The sequence below is a fragment of the Nannospalax galili genome, unplaced genomic scaffold, assembly GCF_000622305.1.
Source record: "Nannospalax galili isolate Female #2095 unplaced genomic scaffold, S.galili_v1.0 scaffold228, whole genome shotgun sequence".
NCBI lineage: Eukaryota > Metazoa > Chordata > Mammalia > Rodentia > Spalacidae > Nannospalax > Nannospalax galili.
In genome coordinates, this window is record NW_008357924.1 from 115,685 (window position 1) to 133,706 (window position 18,022).

The following is an 18,022-nucleotide window of genomic DNA, read 5'->3' on the forward strand; positions in this document are numbered from 1 at the left end:
ATGTGATACATACTGACCCTACATTTATGTATATGAAGTACACAAGTGACAATGGGAACAATGGGAAGTGATGGACCTATAAACTTGCCATGTCCCAATGTCCACATATACATATCAGAATGTCAGGCTTGACACCATCTAAGGTGCCAATGATGTCTTCAAAAAAGCTGTTTTGAAAAACAAAAAAAGAAGTAAGAGGCAGAAAGCACGGATGGATCAAACACTGCCATCCAGGGATCTGGGAAGAATGGTGGGGAAGGCTGTATTGGGGCAGACCCTTTAAGGACAGGTGTAAGTAGGAGGCAACACAAGTGAAGGGGTTCCAAGCAGTCAGATGGATGAAACAAAGGAACTAAACTGGAAACCACAGGGTGTGGACAAAGATCAGAAGAGATCAGATCAGTGTTAGGAGAGAGCAGAGAGTGGAAGGTGAAGGTGGGCTGGAAAGGCAGGTGCAGAGCATGAATCAATCTGAACGACGGACTATGAAAAGTATATCTACCACATTCTAAAGGCTTGGGACTTATTGCATTTGTGTGCGTGTGCGTGTGCGTGTGTGTGTCTGCATGTACCACAGTGCATGTGTGGAGGTTAGAGGAAAATATGCTGGAGTGAGTTCTCTCCTTCTACTATGTGGGTTCCAGGAATCAAACTCAGGTCATAAGGCTTGGCAGCAAGCACCTTTACCCAATAAGCCCTCTCTGGAAGTCCTGGTCCAGCCTGGCTGGAAACTCTGCCCACTCAGCCTCAGAGCCTGCACCTGCCTTCTAGCAGACCAAATGGTTAGTTAAGAAAGACATATATGGGTCAGTCAGGGTACTATTCTAAGGATGGAAATGGTCCCTGTATTTCACTCATCAGGCCCATATCCTGGCAAGATCTCACATGGCTTCTTTAAAATTCAAGGCCATGCTGCAGGGTTGCCTTTGTTTCCATCCAAGGCCATTAGCTCTTTTGCTTCAAGGAAATCATACACAGTGTTGCTCCTGTACTTCTAAAAATTACAACCATCTCTGTTTTAGGGCTGAACCTCACTGCCCACCTCCCTGCGGCTACCCAGATGGACAGATATCCTGGTTTCTGGTACAACTTGAGATGCAAACAGGATGTTTAATATACCATTAGATCAACCCTGACCAGCAGTGGTGTGTTAGAATACAGAGTAATCTGCTCCATGCCTAGCACTGGCAGCTGAAGAGGCAGGAGGCCCTGTCAAATCAAGCCATAAAAATTATACTCTTCTGCCTTTATTATTATTTTTTTCTCTTCTTACACTTCATGATAATGGACATCTGCCTAGCAGGGAATGTGGCAAGCCAGGAAGAGTCACGTGTGTCTTCAGCCCCTCCAGCTGAATATTGATGCCAGTCAGATCAAACGCTCTTCGCAAGACAGATGGATCTGTGTGAGCATCTATATATAGCCTCTTTAACACACACATAAAATACATGTATTCCTATTTTTCCCAAATGTTTCCTGAATATTCAGTATGTGGTGGGCATATGCTTAAAACGGCAACATGCATGCAAACCTACTATGTGCCTGTGGCTCACACAATATCATTTCACTCATGACAATTCTATGGGATATTGACCAGTCTCCCCATTTCACAGACAAGAAATTAAGAGATTCAGTTGAGAAAAGCAATTTGCCTCCCAGGGTCTTCTAACTAGGAAGTGACCTACTTAGTTCTACTTTAATAAAACGATAATCTCCCTGAAGAGTTAAAAGAATACCCAATGGGAATAGTGGGAAGCACTCAACCCCACTATCAATGCAAATAAAGTCATGCGCTAGTTCCATTTGATGAAGCTTTCAAAGCAGGAGTGCCAGGAAGATGTAGTGGGCGAACTGTCATGCTGCTGACCATCTGAGCACTGAACCCCAGCCATGCTGCTCCAGGTGCCTCCCGGATAGAGAGTAGACAGAAGTCTACTGAGAAGCTGTGCATCTCAGGCTTCTCTGTCCCTAGTCCTGCTTCAGTTCAACTAATGTGGGATTGGGTATCATAACAAGACTTGTGATAAGAGCTCACTTTAGAGACACAGCTAAAGGAAATAACAGAAACCCAGAGAAAAGAGAGCAGTAGGCAGACTGACTCTGGGAGGGTCTGGATGAGCCAAATCCTGAAGACTACGTAGGAGTGTATTGCAGGAGGAGGAGAGGAGGGGCATGCTCAGAAAGACGCTGAGGCACAGAAACAGAAAGTGCATGCCAGGTCACTGGAGGGGGGGAGACGAGGCATGGAGGGTAAGGCAGAAGAAATAGGCAAGGACCCTGCACACTTAACCGGAGTCTGGACTTTGTCCCATGGGACATAGGGCAGATGATACAGAAAAGGGTATAACCATCAGATCTGTGTTCCAGAAAAGTCATCCTGGAGAAGAGGCAGGGATGTACAAGAGGAGAAGCCGGGTTGAATGCATTGCATTCAGGTGTCTCTATAGGGAACTGTCCCCAAGCAAAACCCGAATAGTTAATGACCCTCCAGAAATAATCTCAGGTGTGTCCTCCTTCCTCAGGGAAGAAGGAGCTGAGATATAAAAACTCACGAGTAGTTAGGGGAACAGATTTCAAGTCCATCTTGAAGAACAACCTTCGCCAGGTCTTTCTCCAACTACAGTTTGGGTACCTTGTCCTTGACTGTAGGATGAGGATAATTTAGATAATTTACAAGCTCCTCCCTCAATTCAATGATGAGACTTTAGTTATCAAATAGATGTAAGCTACTGAATGACCCAAGCAATTTTACCAGGTATCTACCCAAGACATGGAAGCATGACCACAAGGACTGGCACACGGCAGCTCCTGGCAGCTCTATCCCTCATGGTCCAAATCTGAAATAGTCCATTAACAGGAAGAACAGAAACACTCATAGAATCCTACTTAGCAACAAAACAAGAAGGCACTACCAATGCATCCCACAGCTACAAAGGACTCTCACAAGCGGTATGCACAGTGAACACCTTACCCAGGCAAGAAGGCACCATGTGACCCCCAAGCAAGGCTCCCTGGTGAGGTGAAAACAAGAAACAGTGGTCACCCCTGTGGGATGGGGAGGAGTCTGTTGAGTGAGGGACATTTTGGGAGTGCTAGAATGTTATACATCCTGACAGTCTACTCACCAAAAGCCATATTATGTGAGCCACTCAAGATGTGTGCACCTCACTCTGCAGTCGTATCTAAGCAATAACATCTAACTTGGGGTTAATGGTAAACAAGCTGAAGTGCTGGGGTGTAAAGTATGCTGCTGCCTGCAACTTACTTTCTGCATCAAAAATAAAACAGATGGATGAGAGAAGCGGGTAGACATGTGGTAAAGAAAATAGAGCAAAATGTTAGCTGTGTCCCTGGTGGCAGCTACGGTAGGTACAGGAGGATTTGCTGCACCCTCTTTTCACCTTTTCTGTGTGTTTGAATTTTTTCTTAAGAAAATGTCGATCAAGAGGCAAGAAATAAGTGAGAGCAACAAGAACCTGGAATATAAATGAAGAGATTCCCAAAGGCGGTTTTCCAAAAAGTAGCTTTCATATGTCTGTTGTTTGAAATTGTGAATGTCTTTCCCACTGAAACAGCTAAAATTAACCGAGTAGTCTCCCTTTTCAGTTGTGACAAAGACTGCCCAAATCCTGAGCACCCACTAGGTGCAGAGCAGGTGTGGGTGTTGGCCAGGCTGACTCACCCACTGTCACCAATCCCAGGGGATCCCGTGCTCATGGCTCAAAATGTTCCAGCAACACTATGTATTAGAAAAGTGTTTTAAGTACCACCTTGACAAATCTGTAGTCCTGGAATGGTAGGAGAATGTGGATATGCGTGCTCAGGAAAGGCCTCTGTGTGCTATACTGCCTGGTTCCCAGAGTCTGGGGGTGGGGGTTGGGAGGAGGGTTGAGTGGTGTGGCTTCTGAAGGTTTCTAGGGAAAGTGCTTCTGGAGCAGGAAGGTCCAGACCTCAAGAGGAACTGCCTGCAAGTCTGCCATGTGTGCACACTGTGAGAGGTCATGCTTAATCTGTAGGCTCCTGCAACATGCTTTGTCAGGGACTCCAACCCTGTTACCCCAGCAGCAGTGCGACCAGGATGACGCCTCTGGAGAGCACTATGTGCCTTTTGGAACTCAATCAAGCTTGGCTATACTGTCCACAAGGGATACTCTATACACTACAGGATGCAAATGACTGGGCTGAAACTGCGAATGCCCACCCACACCTGCCCACTTCTGATTTCTTAGTACTAGCATCCATTTTAATTTCATTTAGAGAGGTAATGTAGCCAATAAAAACAAACAAACAAGCAAAGAAAGCCTTACAGGACTATGTGACTAACTTTAGGTTAGTGATTGAGGCTAGATTAGCATTTGGGACCTCTAGGAAAAGACATGTCCCCTTCTTGCCCTTCCCTCTCCTCTTTCTTTCCTGCTGTTTGGAACTGTAACACTAGTAACCACCTGGATCCATAAAGCAATCTTGAAAAGAGAAGCCAGGCTGGGCGTGGTGGCCCATGCTTTTAATCCCAGCACTCAGGAGGCAGAGGCAGACAGATCTCTGTGAGTTCAAGGCCAGCCTGATCTATATAGTGAGTTCCGGCCAGCTGGGGCTCTAGGGAGACCCTATCTCAAAAAGACAGAAAAAAAAAAAAAGAAAGAAAGAAACGTGAAGCCAGGCCCCTTTGTAGGTGTTTGGGGTCATACTGAGAACCAACAAACACTTCTGGTGGTGAGATAAGGACGGCAGGAAAGAACCCAGAGGAACCTGGGATGTGATAGCACCAGGAAGCTGACAGTCTGGCCCTGCTGGTCTCTGGGCTTGTTTCACCTGAGAGAGACACAAACTTCTGTTCTTTTGGTTAAGTCATTGTGATTCTCACCAGCAATTACTTGCATTTCCTAACTAATGCCCTTATCCCTAAGTTCCTTCCTAGAAGGCCCGAAGTAGGGCCTAAAGAGAGAATCCAAGTCCTGACGGTTGGCCCCAAGCAGAGGTGACTACACAGCCCCACCTATTTTCAAAAGCAGCTCCATATCTCAGCAGGCTGAGCCTTAGAGCAAAAGCAACTGCTGGTGAAAAGGCAGCGGCCTCCCTTTCTCTTCACCATGTCTGAGGGACTCCTTAGGACACTTCCCATCTTATACACACCACAGAACTGGGCAGGAAGGACCAATACAGCCTTTGGAAATCAAGTGTGGGCCCTGTAATGGGAGAAATGAGTGTCTGAGTTCAACATCTTTATTTTATTTCTACACAGCTAGTAGGAGACCAGCTTCTCTGGCCACATCCAGGCCTTGGGTGAGGCCTCTGATGAGGACAGTGTGCACCAGCCAGGCCACGCAGCTCAGTTTCCCATGGCCTTTTACTTTCAAAGTGTTTCATCTAAATGAAAATGGCTCTGTGGCCTATGAGCTCTTTCAGGGTTTGAGAAGTGTATTATCCAGTTACTACCTCTCCTTTCCAATGTAGCACATAAAAACATCTTTAGATCCTAAAATGAGACAAACAGCTAGAATATTTCCACTGTGACATTTTTCTTTCATAAAATGCCCTCAATGGCTGGCTCGGTGTATTGTTCCACAGTCCCACAGGCTAGGGAAGCAGAGCAGAACCCTGCTGGAGCACACCCGAACTGTGCCTGGACTATTGCCCAGAGGCTAGGTGGATACCAGCATGCGCCCATGCACTGGAGACTGGTGCAGCAGAGCTGACCACCATAGCCTCGGGGCACTGGAGCTGTTTCCATATCCCTAAGTCATTTCTCTCATGCCTGCTTTGGACAGAAACTTGTGGGGGAGGGGGTGGTGATGGAAGCCCTCTTGAATAGGCTGAAGTCACCTTTTCATCACTTTCACCTTAATTGGGCAGTGCTGCCTGGGCCCTCTTCAACAGCCGGATCTCCTATTCCTCCCACACTAAGCAGCAAAGCCCTCTTCAAGCAGTTGCAGCCTTGCCAGCCGTTGAGCTTGAGAGCTCTGCTGATTACCACAGAAACCAGAAAAGCCCGTGTGCAGACACAAGGCAGCTTCGTGTTCATTTGCTTCAAGTCTGTCTTCTTACCTTCTTCGTTCAGTCAGGCATGTGGCATGGTCGTGTGTGTGTGTGTGTGTGTGTGTGTGTGTGTGTGTGTGTGTGTGTGTGTGTGTCTGTTTTGTCGCGTATGTGTGTTGTGTGTGTGTGTGTGTGTGTGTGTGTGTGTGTGTGTGTGTGTGTGTGTGTGTGTGTGTGTGTGTGTGTGTTAGTGCTTCTGAAACACAGTTCTTTCGAGTCTGAGATGAACAAACTAAAACATTCACACAGAGACTGCCCAGAAAAATCAGTAGCCAGCTCTGCTGTAACAGTGCTTGGGGGTCTTCCCTGCCAGGAGGACAGGCCTCAGCTAACCCTAAACCACACTGTACGGAGGACTCAGTGCTGTTATCCGAACATACAGTATGGGCTTGGCCCTACTGCTTTCTTCCATATACTCAGAGCAACCATTTCACAGGTGCATGATAAAGAATGAGGGGCAAGATGTTCATGCCTTTCTAGTGGGTCTTTCTAAAGAGACAAAAGCCATTTATTAGTGATATGTATCACATATCATGCTAGTAATTTCTCACTTTTTTTTTTTTTTTCTTGAGACAGGGTCTCTCTGTAGCCTCAGCTGGCCTGGAATTCTCTATACAGACCAGGCTAATCTCAATTTCACAGGGATCTGCCTGCTTTTGCCTCCTGAGTGCTGAGATGAAAGGTGTGTGCCATTGTGCCTAGCTTCTCTTGCCTCCCTCCCTCCCCCCTCCTTCTCCCCCTCCCCTTCTTCCTTTTGGTGGTGCTGCTGGAGGTAGAATCCAAGGCCTGGCACATACACTCTAAGCTATTCCTACCCCCACCTCCACCCCCTTTCTCACTTTGGCCACTCTTCTAGTGAGCTATTCTCCCATTTTAACAAATGAGAACTAATAAGGCCCAGAGAGGTTCTGTGCCTAACCAAGATCACAGAGCTGTAAGAACTTCACACCAGTGGGTCTGACTCCAAAGGCCATCTTTTTTCCTGCCGCCCCAAATCTGCCTTTCTAGTCAATTAAGTTTCTTAGCACCAACTTTCCAGGTACTATTCAGAGAGCTGAGTTGTGGGAGAAGAAGTAGAGAGCCCATTTGAGCAAAGCTATAAACTGCGACACCAATGTCCCTTTGCTTTACACCAAACAGATGGTTTCTAGCAAAAACCGACTTCAAAGTAATTTCTGTGAAACAAATGCTCCTTGTCTACGGCTCTGGAATCCAAGATGCATTCCCTAAGAAAGACTTCCCCAGCCAGCTCCATCATAAATATCTGGTAAAGGGGAACAGGCCAGCCTGGCAGACGCTGGGCACAACTGCAGTCTCGAGACACGTGTCCTTGCTGCTGGTACTGTTTTACAACGCCTCTCACATGGCATGATGGGACCTGACAGCCATGGGACTGTCCCTGTTCAGTGAGTCACTTTCACAGGGACCATAGGACTTCTGTCCACTCCTAGGAAGCCCTTGCTCTCATCTGGAAGCTTCTAGAAACATTGTGTGGCAGGGTGGGGCAGTGTGCCACAGGGAACAAAAAACAGACTTTATTTTCCAGCACACTAATAAGGCCAGTTGTAATCAGAAGGCTATGTTTCCCTCTAGGACTCAGCTTCCCCAACTGTCTGCTGACCAGTCTTCTTAGTCCCTTTCTCTATGTGGGTGGTTCTCAATGGGGGCTTAGGGAGGAGGATTCCACTGTGGGAGACACTTTGCAGATTTGATGAGCATGTCTGTGATGACTGGGGGTTGTTACTGGCCTATGGTGACTAGAGGACAGGTGTTGCAGAATGCTCTACACACACAGGGCAGCCTCTGACACCAAAGAACGACCTGCTTTAAAGTATCAGTAGTGCCATGGCTGAGAAACCATTAGTCTATTTCTGCATTTAACTGTTTGATGTTAACAGACATATTCCAGCTAGAAAAATAGCTAAATTCAAGTCTCTCATTCATATCAGTTACTGATTTTATAAATTAAAAATTCCATATGAGGTAATAGACTATCATGTATAGGGAAACCTTAAAATATTCCAGGAAAAAAGGAGTAGAGGGCATGGGGCTGAAACCAGACGGGCAAAAATTTAATCATCAGAACTGGGTTAGCTAAGAGCTCAGCATATATGTTTTTAATGTGTGTGTTTCTTTTTATTGTTTGTTTTTTGAGACAGGGTCTCACTATGTAGCCTGGCTGGCCTGGAATTCAGAGGTCAGCTTGCCTCTGTCTCCCAAGTGCTGGGATTAAAGGTGTGTGCTATCACACTTGGCTTATACCTCTGTATATTTTGACAATTCCCCAAATAAAAGGTATTTTTTTCTTCTGATTGAGTCTACATAAAGAAATATGAAAGATGAAAAGGGTTTCTACTCACCCAACCACCAAGCACAACCTGGCCCTTGCCTAGCAGGGCTCATAGCTGAGTAAAACAAGCAACTAACAGCTGGATTGCTACTGGGATATATGCAGGGTGCCTGTCTGAGAAGTCAAAAAGCAGGACAGGTTTCATGGGGAGAACAGGATTGGAGAAAAGCAGAAATAATGGGTCCCAGAGAAAGGATCAGGGAAGGCATCATGTGTTGAGGTAAGGAGAGGAGAAGAGGCATACTAGGAGGAATTGTACAGCTCAGCCCCCTGGAAATGGGACAGGGAGGGTAACCAGCTTCCAGAGAAGGTCACAGGGGCTAGTTTCCCAAGCCACAGCAAAGAGTCCAGATTTTATCTAGAGCTGTGCTGAGAAGGCTTTAAAGAACTAAGCAGAAGTGTGACCAGATTCCTATTTTAGAGGAATGGGAGGCAGCTCACTTGTGTTTTCTGGGACCCTGGAAGGAGCAGAGGATGGTCTGGACAGAGGCAGGAATTTCCTTGGTGAGCCAGTGACAGAAGAGGGCTGTCATCGACTGAGAAAGGAACTGAGGGGCACGGGGACAGTGGACAGTAGGAACTGAAAGATGACACTCAAGAGGTGCCCATGTTACAGTGCCATTTATAATCAATAATCATACCCAGCATTTGGGAGGCAGAGGGAGCAGGATCTCTATGAGATCCAGGTCAGTGTGGTCTATAAAGCAACTTCCAAGCCAGCTGGGGCTATAAGGAGACCCTGTCTCAAAAAAACCCAAGCAAAACAAAACATAACGTCACAACTGAAGTTCAAAGAGGAGGGAAAATGAAGGGTTTACCCTAAGGAGACCAGCACCGGGAGAACACAGCACAATCTGCAAATAATCTTGACAATAAAATGACCTTAGTAGCGCTGTTGGTGTCAGTGATCTGTGGCTGTGGTTCCTTCCCTTTGGAAAGAGCTCTGATACTGTGGCTAGGAGTGCCTGCACAGGCTGCCTGGTCCAGCCCTCTGTCCTCCTGTCACTAGTCTGGTCTTGTGGAGGACAGGCAGCAGTGCAGCTTGTTGCACTGGCACTCATTCCCACTCACTGCAATCCTGGCCCTTTTCAGAGTCCCAGGGTAATCTCTGCACCTTTGCATATGCTGATCCTGATCCTGCCTGAAAGCTCTTCTCTGGTCCACATGGGAAATTCCCATTCCCTCTCAACCTCAAGTCTTCTTGGGAATGATCTACAGTGCTCTTCCCATGTAGACGAGATACCTTCTAGTTCTTCCTTCAGTGCTTCCTTTGTAGCCTGCACCTCACCGCCTTTGGAAGTTCAAACCTACTGCAACAGGATCATTACCAGTTCCAGCGCTCTCCACAGGGCTGCACTTAGGTTTGGCGTCTTTCATCCTGACCTTGGGTCTTTCCAAAGACCCTGAATCATTTGGAATTTTAGACTGAGCTAATATATGCTGGCAACAGGTATGTCTAGACCTATTTCTTAAGTCAAGGTTAACCCCAAGAGATTCTTACATATGTTAGGCGAGAGGGAGAAGGCTAACATCTGCTAAGCATCTATCTACTATATCCCACCATCAATCTGTGAGGGAAACCAATGTCCTGTTTCATAATTCCCTGCCACTCAGAGCATGCTGGGAGAGCTAGTAGTGCTAGCATGGCCTGGCACACATCCCAGGCCCCCTGAAGTGAACAATATAAACTCTGACAAGCAGTGCTGGATGAGGAAACTGGATCAATGAACTGAGTAATGTGTCCAGGTGTTCACAGCTGGCATGAGCTAGGACTTGAACTCCAGTCTTGAGGTTCTGATAAAAGCCTGTGCTTTCCCCACTACCCTGATACAGAGATTCCTGCTAAGCATAGAGCTTAGAAAAGCACATTTAACTTAATATGCGATATGTAGAAAAAACTATTAGAACATGGTTCATTATTTTTAAAAATTAAGAATGAAGTTATAAAAAGAACTCACATCACGCATCGCCCAATACCAAACACTTAGTAGCACTTTCCTGTCTGCTACGCCAGTATCATACAATTTCCCTCTGCCAGTTCTAGAAATACTTGGTTACTGCACTGTTGCTGTGGTGATTAAAAGTCATTTAAGGGTCTGGAGAGAGGGTTTAGCAGTTAAGAATACGGGCTGCTCTTGTAGAGGACCTGCCTGGGTTTGGTTCCCAGCATACATATGGTGGCTAACAGTCGGTAACTCTGGTTCCAGGGTCCAATGCCCTCTTCTGATCTCTGCAGGCACTGCATGACATGAGTGAACTTACACACATGCAGGCAATACACTCATACACATAAAAAAATAATAAATACTTAAAAAAAATCATTTAACTTTCTGGTATTTGGATATCTCCTTGAGAGGCTGGCACACAGTATTAAGAACTCAGGCTTCGGATTCTTGCCTGCTGTTAATTTACACTGTGTACACAATTTGAGGATGTATATAACTTCTTTGGGTGCTGTTTCCACAATAATAAAACAAACTAATGACACCCCACACAGAGTTGGTGGTAGGGTAATGACATTTTGCATATACTGGAACAGGGTAGTATCTAGGAACTGTGAGTCATCATCCGCTATTGGTCTACAATGGCTGACACATCAGGCAAATCAGCCTGCTAATCAGCTAGAAACACTTTTATTTCCCAAGTATGTCAGCCAGCAGACACACTTAGCATAGTCATGATTTATTACTAATCAATACATTTAAGAAAGTTGTAAGCATGTTTGTTAGTGATTACCAAAATGATACGCTTAATTTATTTGACAGCAACCCTGCAGCAAATAGAGAACAAATTAACAATCATTTTCTATTTTGGAATCAGGGACAAGGAAAAGTGTTGCAAAGAAAAAGTGTAAAGAATGTATTAGGAATTGGGAAGGACTACAAGCCGTACCCAGCACCTCCATGCTGCATGAATGCCACCTTTTCATACATTACCCAGTCTCAGATGCTGTGAAGTATCACTGTCTCTATCCTAAAGGTGAGGAAACTGAGGTTCTGGGAGAGCAAATGACTTGTCCAAGTCACAAGCTAAACAAGAGTAAAGGCAGAATTGCAAACCCAGTCTTCTGAACCCAGAGCCCAAGTGCTCTCTTCGGCATGCTACAGGGATTTAAGGGGTCTCCTCACTAAGAGGTGCTCAACTGTAGACACTCACCCTTACCAGGTCCTGGTGAGTCTCCAAGCCCATCTGTGCTCATCTGCCCAGTGCCACATCTAAAGGAGCTGCCTCAGTGGAGTCTCAAACCTGAGTCTCAGACCTGAGAATACCTCAGTTTGGGGATCCATTGTTTGGCTATCAGGAAAGAATGTTCAACATCTTTCTAGCCTCCTTCTTATGCTAATTACACATCATCAGCATCTGGACACCCACAAGCAAAGCCAGCCAAAGACATTTTCCTACAAGTAAAAAAAAAAAAAAAAACACCAAACAAACAAGACCCAACATGATTAAATACACGAGTATTCCCGAGCAACCTGCAGGATGCGGCATATGAAAACCGCACCTGAGAGAGTCCAGGAGGAAAGACACTAAGAACACCTCACACCTGCAACTGTATTCTTTATGCGCAGTGAAATGTATACAAGCTTATTTTCTGTTTCCCCTTCCATGCTGGCTCTTCTGTGAGGTACCAACGAGTCTAACACATCCAAATATTTACATTAAAAAAAAAAAGCCAGTTGAAAAGCACCCCCACTTCCCCTTCTCACGCTATAAGAAAATGAACTTGGACACACTATCCTTGGATCCAGAGCTCATTCCTTGACTACCTTGAAATCCCATGACTTCTACCGTGTAGGAAGAGCCACCAATGCCATCCAAGCTAAAGGAAGATTGCACAAAACACTTTGACCAGTCATAAACCATCACTCCTTATTGAGCATCGTTAGCCCCTGTTCCGAGATATGGCCCTGAAACATAGCATCCCTAATCATAAAGTGATTCTTATTCTGTAAACAAGTCCTTCTGAACAAAGCAGGCCCTAAACCCTTTACGAACACCCCTAACCCAATGCCCAACTTTTTTCTGCATATGAACATAATTTTTTTTTTTTTTGGTCTTTTTGAGACAGGGTCTCCCTGTAGCCCCAGCTGTCCTGGAACTCACTATGTAGACCAGGCTGGCCTTGAACTCACAGAGATTCGCCTGCCTCTGCCTCCCGAGTGCTGGGACTAAAGGCGTGCGCCACCACGCCCAGCTAATGAACATACTTAAAAAAAAATAATTTATTTATTATTTTTATGTGTATGTGTGCATTGCCTGCATGTAGGTAAGTACACCCGTGTCGTGCAATGCCTGTGGAAGTCAGTTAGAGGCTGTCGGATCCCCTGGAACTGGAGTTATGGACAGTTGTTAGCTGCCACGTGGGTGCTGAAATTCGAACCCAGGTCTTCTGCAAAAACAGCCAGTGTTCTTAACCACTGAGCCATCTCTCCAGTCCCATATGAACATACTTAAACTCCCCCGCTGCTTGCGGGCCTGGCTGTGTCAGCTACTCACCACTCACTGGTTCGAACAAAGGTCAATCTGGATTGTTAAGATTGGTTGCTTCCTTTTCTACCTGTGGCTCCTATTCCTAACACAAGCTCCCCTCCAAACCAAATCATCCCCAAACCTATCACTAACCTGAACTTTCTTGCCTTCTAAAAATAGTGGAGCTTCAAAATGGCATTAAAAGGCCTACTCTTGCCAATGACATCCAAAACATAGATAAAACAGTAGTTACAAAATAGCATGTACAACAGATTCCAGTACTACAAAATGACACTTGACCCCAGCCTCACAAGCATGCTTGAATGGGTTTCATCCATCAACTGTGAGTAATTAACTCTAGGCAGAGGATGATTTTTACTTTCCCTCCATCCATTTCCACAATTTTATTTTATTCATATTCAGGAACATTAACAATACTTTTTTTTTTTTAATCTAGCCTCTCTATCAGGCATCCTCCTTGGGCAGAGGGAATATGGAAAGGATGTTCACAAAAGCTTGTGTCTGCGCATTCTGGTCCCCAATACTACCTAAGCAACAGGATCTGGAGCTTTTTGAAAATACTGATGCTTGGGACTTGAGAGATAGCTCAGTGGTTAAGAGTGCCTGCTCTCCCACCATGAGGACTATAGTTTGGATCTTAGCACCCACATAAGAAGCTGGGCATCTCTGCAAATACCTGTAACCTAGCTCCAGGGGAGGCACTGTTAGGAAGGTTGCTGAGGCTTGCTGGTATACTGTCTAGCTAAGAAAACAGGGGGCCCAGGCTCAAAGGGAGACCATGCCTCAAACAGGAAGAATGTGATAGAGGACACTCAATGCTCTCTTCTCATCTCCACACATGTACACAGGCACACAGATCCACACACAAATGTGTTCATACACTCACACAGACATAGACATAAATAAATAAAATAAAAGCTTTTTAAAAATCCTGATGCTTTCAGGCCCAAACTTTTAGGATTTATAAAGATGGGATCCAGATACAAGTATTTTGTCTAAGTTCTTTGAGTGACACCAATCAACTAAAGATGATAGCTATAGGTTGATGCTGTTTTTCAAGAAGGGTTGAAAGAGGGAGACTGGAGGCCAGGGTGATGAGGGAAGGGCTCCCCAAGGCAAGGTCACCAGACAGGGCATGCCTAGGAGCAGAATCTGATGGCTGAGCAGTGGGGAGCACCAGCTCTGTTAAGCCCTGTGTTGAGAGGATTCTGTGGGCAGATATTTTCTGGGTCTGAAGACAAGGGACAGGCAGCATGAAGCAGGTCCAAGGGGTTGGCACTGAAAGATGGAGGCTATTTATGCAGTATTCAGGATAGGACTACCAGAAACAGAGTAGCAAACAATACCAGGCAGTTTAAATCAGGCCCACTATAGGTGAGGAACCCTCACTCTTGATTAAAAATAAGGCAAAACCAAAACTTGTGACACAATTTTTGAAAACCACAGGAAAATGCGAGGTTCAGTTCCCAGCAGGGCCCTGTGCAGCTGTATGCCTTTCAGGAAGTGACAGACTCTTTAACACTCAGTGTTCTCACCTGTAACGTGTGGGTGATAAGCATGGGGAGTGAGGATTAGGCCGAGTGGGATACTCTATGTAAAAGCCTATTAAAGCACTAAGGGCTAAAACAGTCTCTACATGCTGATGTCCGAGCAGAAATGTGTTGAATTTTAACGAACCATAGTTCACAGATAATAATTGCTTAGTTCCTAAGTTATTTCTCCATTTTGGCACTACTTAAAATACTATGTAAAATGGTCTAGCTATTCTTCAACTGTTGCTGGTATTTGGTATTGGTTTTTTTGAGACAGAGTCTCCCTGTAGCCCCAGCTGTCCTGGAACTCACTATGTAGACCAGGCTGGCCTTGAACTCACAGAGATCTGCCTGCCTCTGGGATTAAAGGCGTGTGCTACCACATCCAGCCTGTGGTATTTGTTTTATTTCTATGAAGGAGATAATTGTTAAGGTTCAGATAGCCCTGCCCCCTCACTAACAGGTCTCATGGACTTCTCAAGCTCCAGAGAAAAGGGAACTGAGTTGATAAGCACCTTGGTCTTTGAAGTCAAGAGAAGCAGACTTTTCTCCACTGTTTAGCCAACACAGCAGGCTTCCCCTTTGATCTCTAAAGAGAACAGGTTTTAACAGTCCTGCTCTCCACCCCCCCCAACTTAAAAAAAAAACAACAACATCTTCCTGTCTTCTGCAGGAAGCAGAAGCCTCCCCCTTTAAAAGACCCCAGCTCACAACCTGGGCAGACATTTTCCCTGCCCAGAAGGGAATCTGTCCCATGTGTTCCTTTGCTAATAAACTGCTTTCACCTGATCAACCCTATTTGTCATATGGCTACTTTTTAATCTATCATATGATGCCAAAACCCAGTTCTTACTTCATGAGACCTGCCTGGACTTCTCCAGTGCCACTAACTTGGCTCTCAGGTACACTTCTTTTCTCTCTCTCTCCTCTCCCCAGCCCTCTGATTTGCTCTCACCTCTTTCTGTCTCTCCTCACTGTAAACACTCTGCCTTGCCTACTTCTTTTGATCTCCTTTCCCATTGATTTTCACCACTCCCAGACAGCACTGTGGTCTCCATGATGGACCTGCTTCATCCGTTCCCCATCTCAGTTCCCCCACCGGCATCTCGCCCCCTCCCCCCTCCTTTGCCGTGGGCCTGCAAGGTCTGCTGTCTTCCATCCTTTTTCCTGTCTTTATCCTCTTCCACTGCCTTTCCTCCTCACTTTACTCAGGATGATTTCTGATACTGTTCAATCCAACACATGCAAATGCTCTGTATCCTTCTCCTCTCTCTCCCCCTCCCATACGAAAGCTTTCTACTCCCTGCTGTGTGCCTGCCTGCCAGCCCACCACGTGTCTCACCCCCCATGCAGGCTCTAAACCTGCATGACCCCAAGGCTTTTTTTCCCTTCCTGCTATTCACCCCCTCCAGGCAGTTGCCTAGATTGCCCTGGGGATTTTTTTTTTTTTTAACATTCTAATGAAATGATAAGTTTCCAGCTGGGCCCATTCTTAAATTCTCTTATAAATCTGGCTAAAAATCCTTTAGGGGACCCTTTCTACCTGTTTTGACCCAACTAGCCTAAACCAGCTGGGCAACGTTGCTGGATCATTTAAAGAATTTCAGGCGGCTTGCCCAATTGACAAACAAAAAAAGTTTTAAAAGCTTTTTTTTCTCCTAAACTTTTTCTCAGGCAAAGGGGCTCGAACTATTGATCTTAGGCCCTCTTGGGCATCAAGCAACTGGTGCTCATGTGCCTACTTTTCTAATTAGACCTAACCATTTTAAATTTCACTATACATTAAAAAGTCACAGGCACTGTCAGGCCGAGTCATATGCTTTCAGACCAATGCACTGATTTATATGCCCTGTTCTTTCTGCTGCCCTCATGAGTTTCCTTTCCAGCATAGCTTCTGTCTAGAAATTAAGAGATCCTGAGAACTTGGCTTCGCATTCACGGCTACAATGGTTGGTGAGAAACATGGACTCCTTCGATTTGCTTTTCTATTTGGGTCACATACATAATCTGAGGGTACTTTCTTTAATATCAAGCCTAATCTACCGGTACCAGGGGTGCCTAGGATTCCCTTGTAATTTATTTTTGTTTATGTTTATTGATGATGTCATAAAATAAACAAATGCATTTCTAGTTCAAACTAAGGGAATAATGTCAGATCTACACAATGGGAGTTTACATTTTAACATGGTTTAGGGCCTGTTTCTAAAGGGGATTACTTTGCATTTTAACTTCTTCTATGGTATATTTACTGTTTTTAAAGATGATTGTTTTAAGTTTTTACATTGTTTGACATAATTATGGATATTTTAAAAGGAATTAATTTTAGGCTTTCACTTTGTTTGAATTTTAAAGGAATTATTTGGATTTTAACATCTTTTATATGGTATTTGCTAATTTCTAAAAATGACTATTTTAAATTTATATGGTATTTGCTGATTTCTTAAAATGACTATTTTAAATTCCTACTGTTTTACATAGTATATTTGCTAGTTTCTAAAGGGAACTTAAAGTTTTTCTAGCCATTTGCCTTTCAAGGTGCAAAGGGAACTGATACTTTGTGATGTCTAGACCTGTGAAACACATGGAAATTTGCTGTACTCCAGGGCCCTAACCTTACAAGAGATAAGCTACTACCAACAATGAGAGGTAAAAAGTAATAGCCTACTTGGATTGGAGACTTAAGATGCAGGCTCCACTGGTCCTAATTGCTCCCCTTTTCTGCATTGTGATTCTAAGCCTGTTTTTCTCTGAAATACAGTTATTTCCCTCTCTGATACTCAGATGCTCTATGTTTGCTTATGTTCCTGCCCCATCATTCCTTGAGTGCTTTCTAGTTATAATGTCAGGGTAATATTAATTATATCGGTAAATTGTCACGTGCTGTTTGAGCTCACTGAGACGCTGACTCTGGAGGTCAAGCCTATTATCTCAAGATGTGTTCTCCAAGACTTTTCCAGTTCAGGCTGGCCCCCTGACCCTGTGACAAGGAGAAGGAGAACAACAAAACAGCCTAAGAGTAAAGGCACTATGCAGTTGAGAACCACTAAGGTGTAAAATAATTTCAACAGAGGGTATTACTGACTATAATAAAACTAGCTAATTGAATTATTTTCAGTACTATTTAGATTTATTCTTTTTTTTGTGTGTGTGTGTGTGTGTCTTTTTGAAGCAGGGTCTCCGGAGCTGTAGCCCCAGCTACCCTGGAACTCACTATATAGACCAGGCTGGTCTTGAACTCACAGAGATCCGCCTGCTTCTGCCTTCCAAGTGCTAGGACTACAGGTGTGTGTCACCATGCCCGGCTTAGATTTTATTTATTCTTAATCTAATCTGTTAATGTTTCCTTTTGTCTTTCATGCCCCCTACAAGGTTTTATTAACTTCCTTCAGTTATTTAGCTCTTAAAAAAAGAAAAGATGCTACCTCAAATCTATATGGAAACTTAACCCTTTCTGTAGACCACTAATTACCTATACAAAATGACATCTAAGCTGGTTGGGTAAAATCCTATTTGGTGAATACTATTTTTGTTTTTAGTTTACTTTCACGGTGTTTTAAGATGTATTCATTTTGTTTGTCTACTTCAAAGGTGTTTTATTTTGAAAATGATA

The 18,022-nt window shown here is 44.6% G+C and overlaps 1 protein-coding gene across 1 annotated transcript in view; it reads right to left on the reverse strand.

The window, feature by feature from the left end:
• Nucleotides 1-18,022, reverse strand: part of Ctnnbl1 (catenin beta like 1) — a 194,610-nt gene that overhangs the window by 38,492 nt on the left and 138,096 nt on the right. The gene's annotated exons all lie outside the window — the stretch shown is intronic.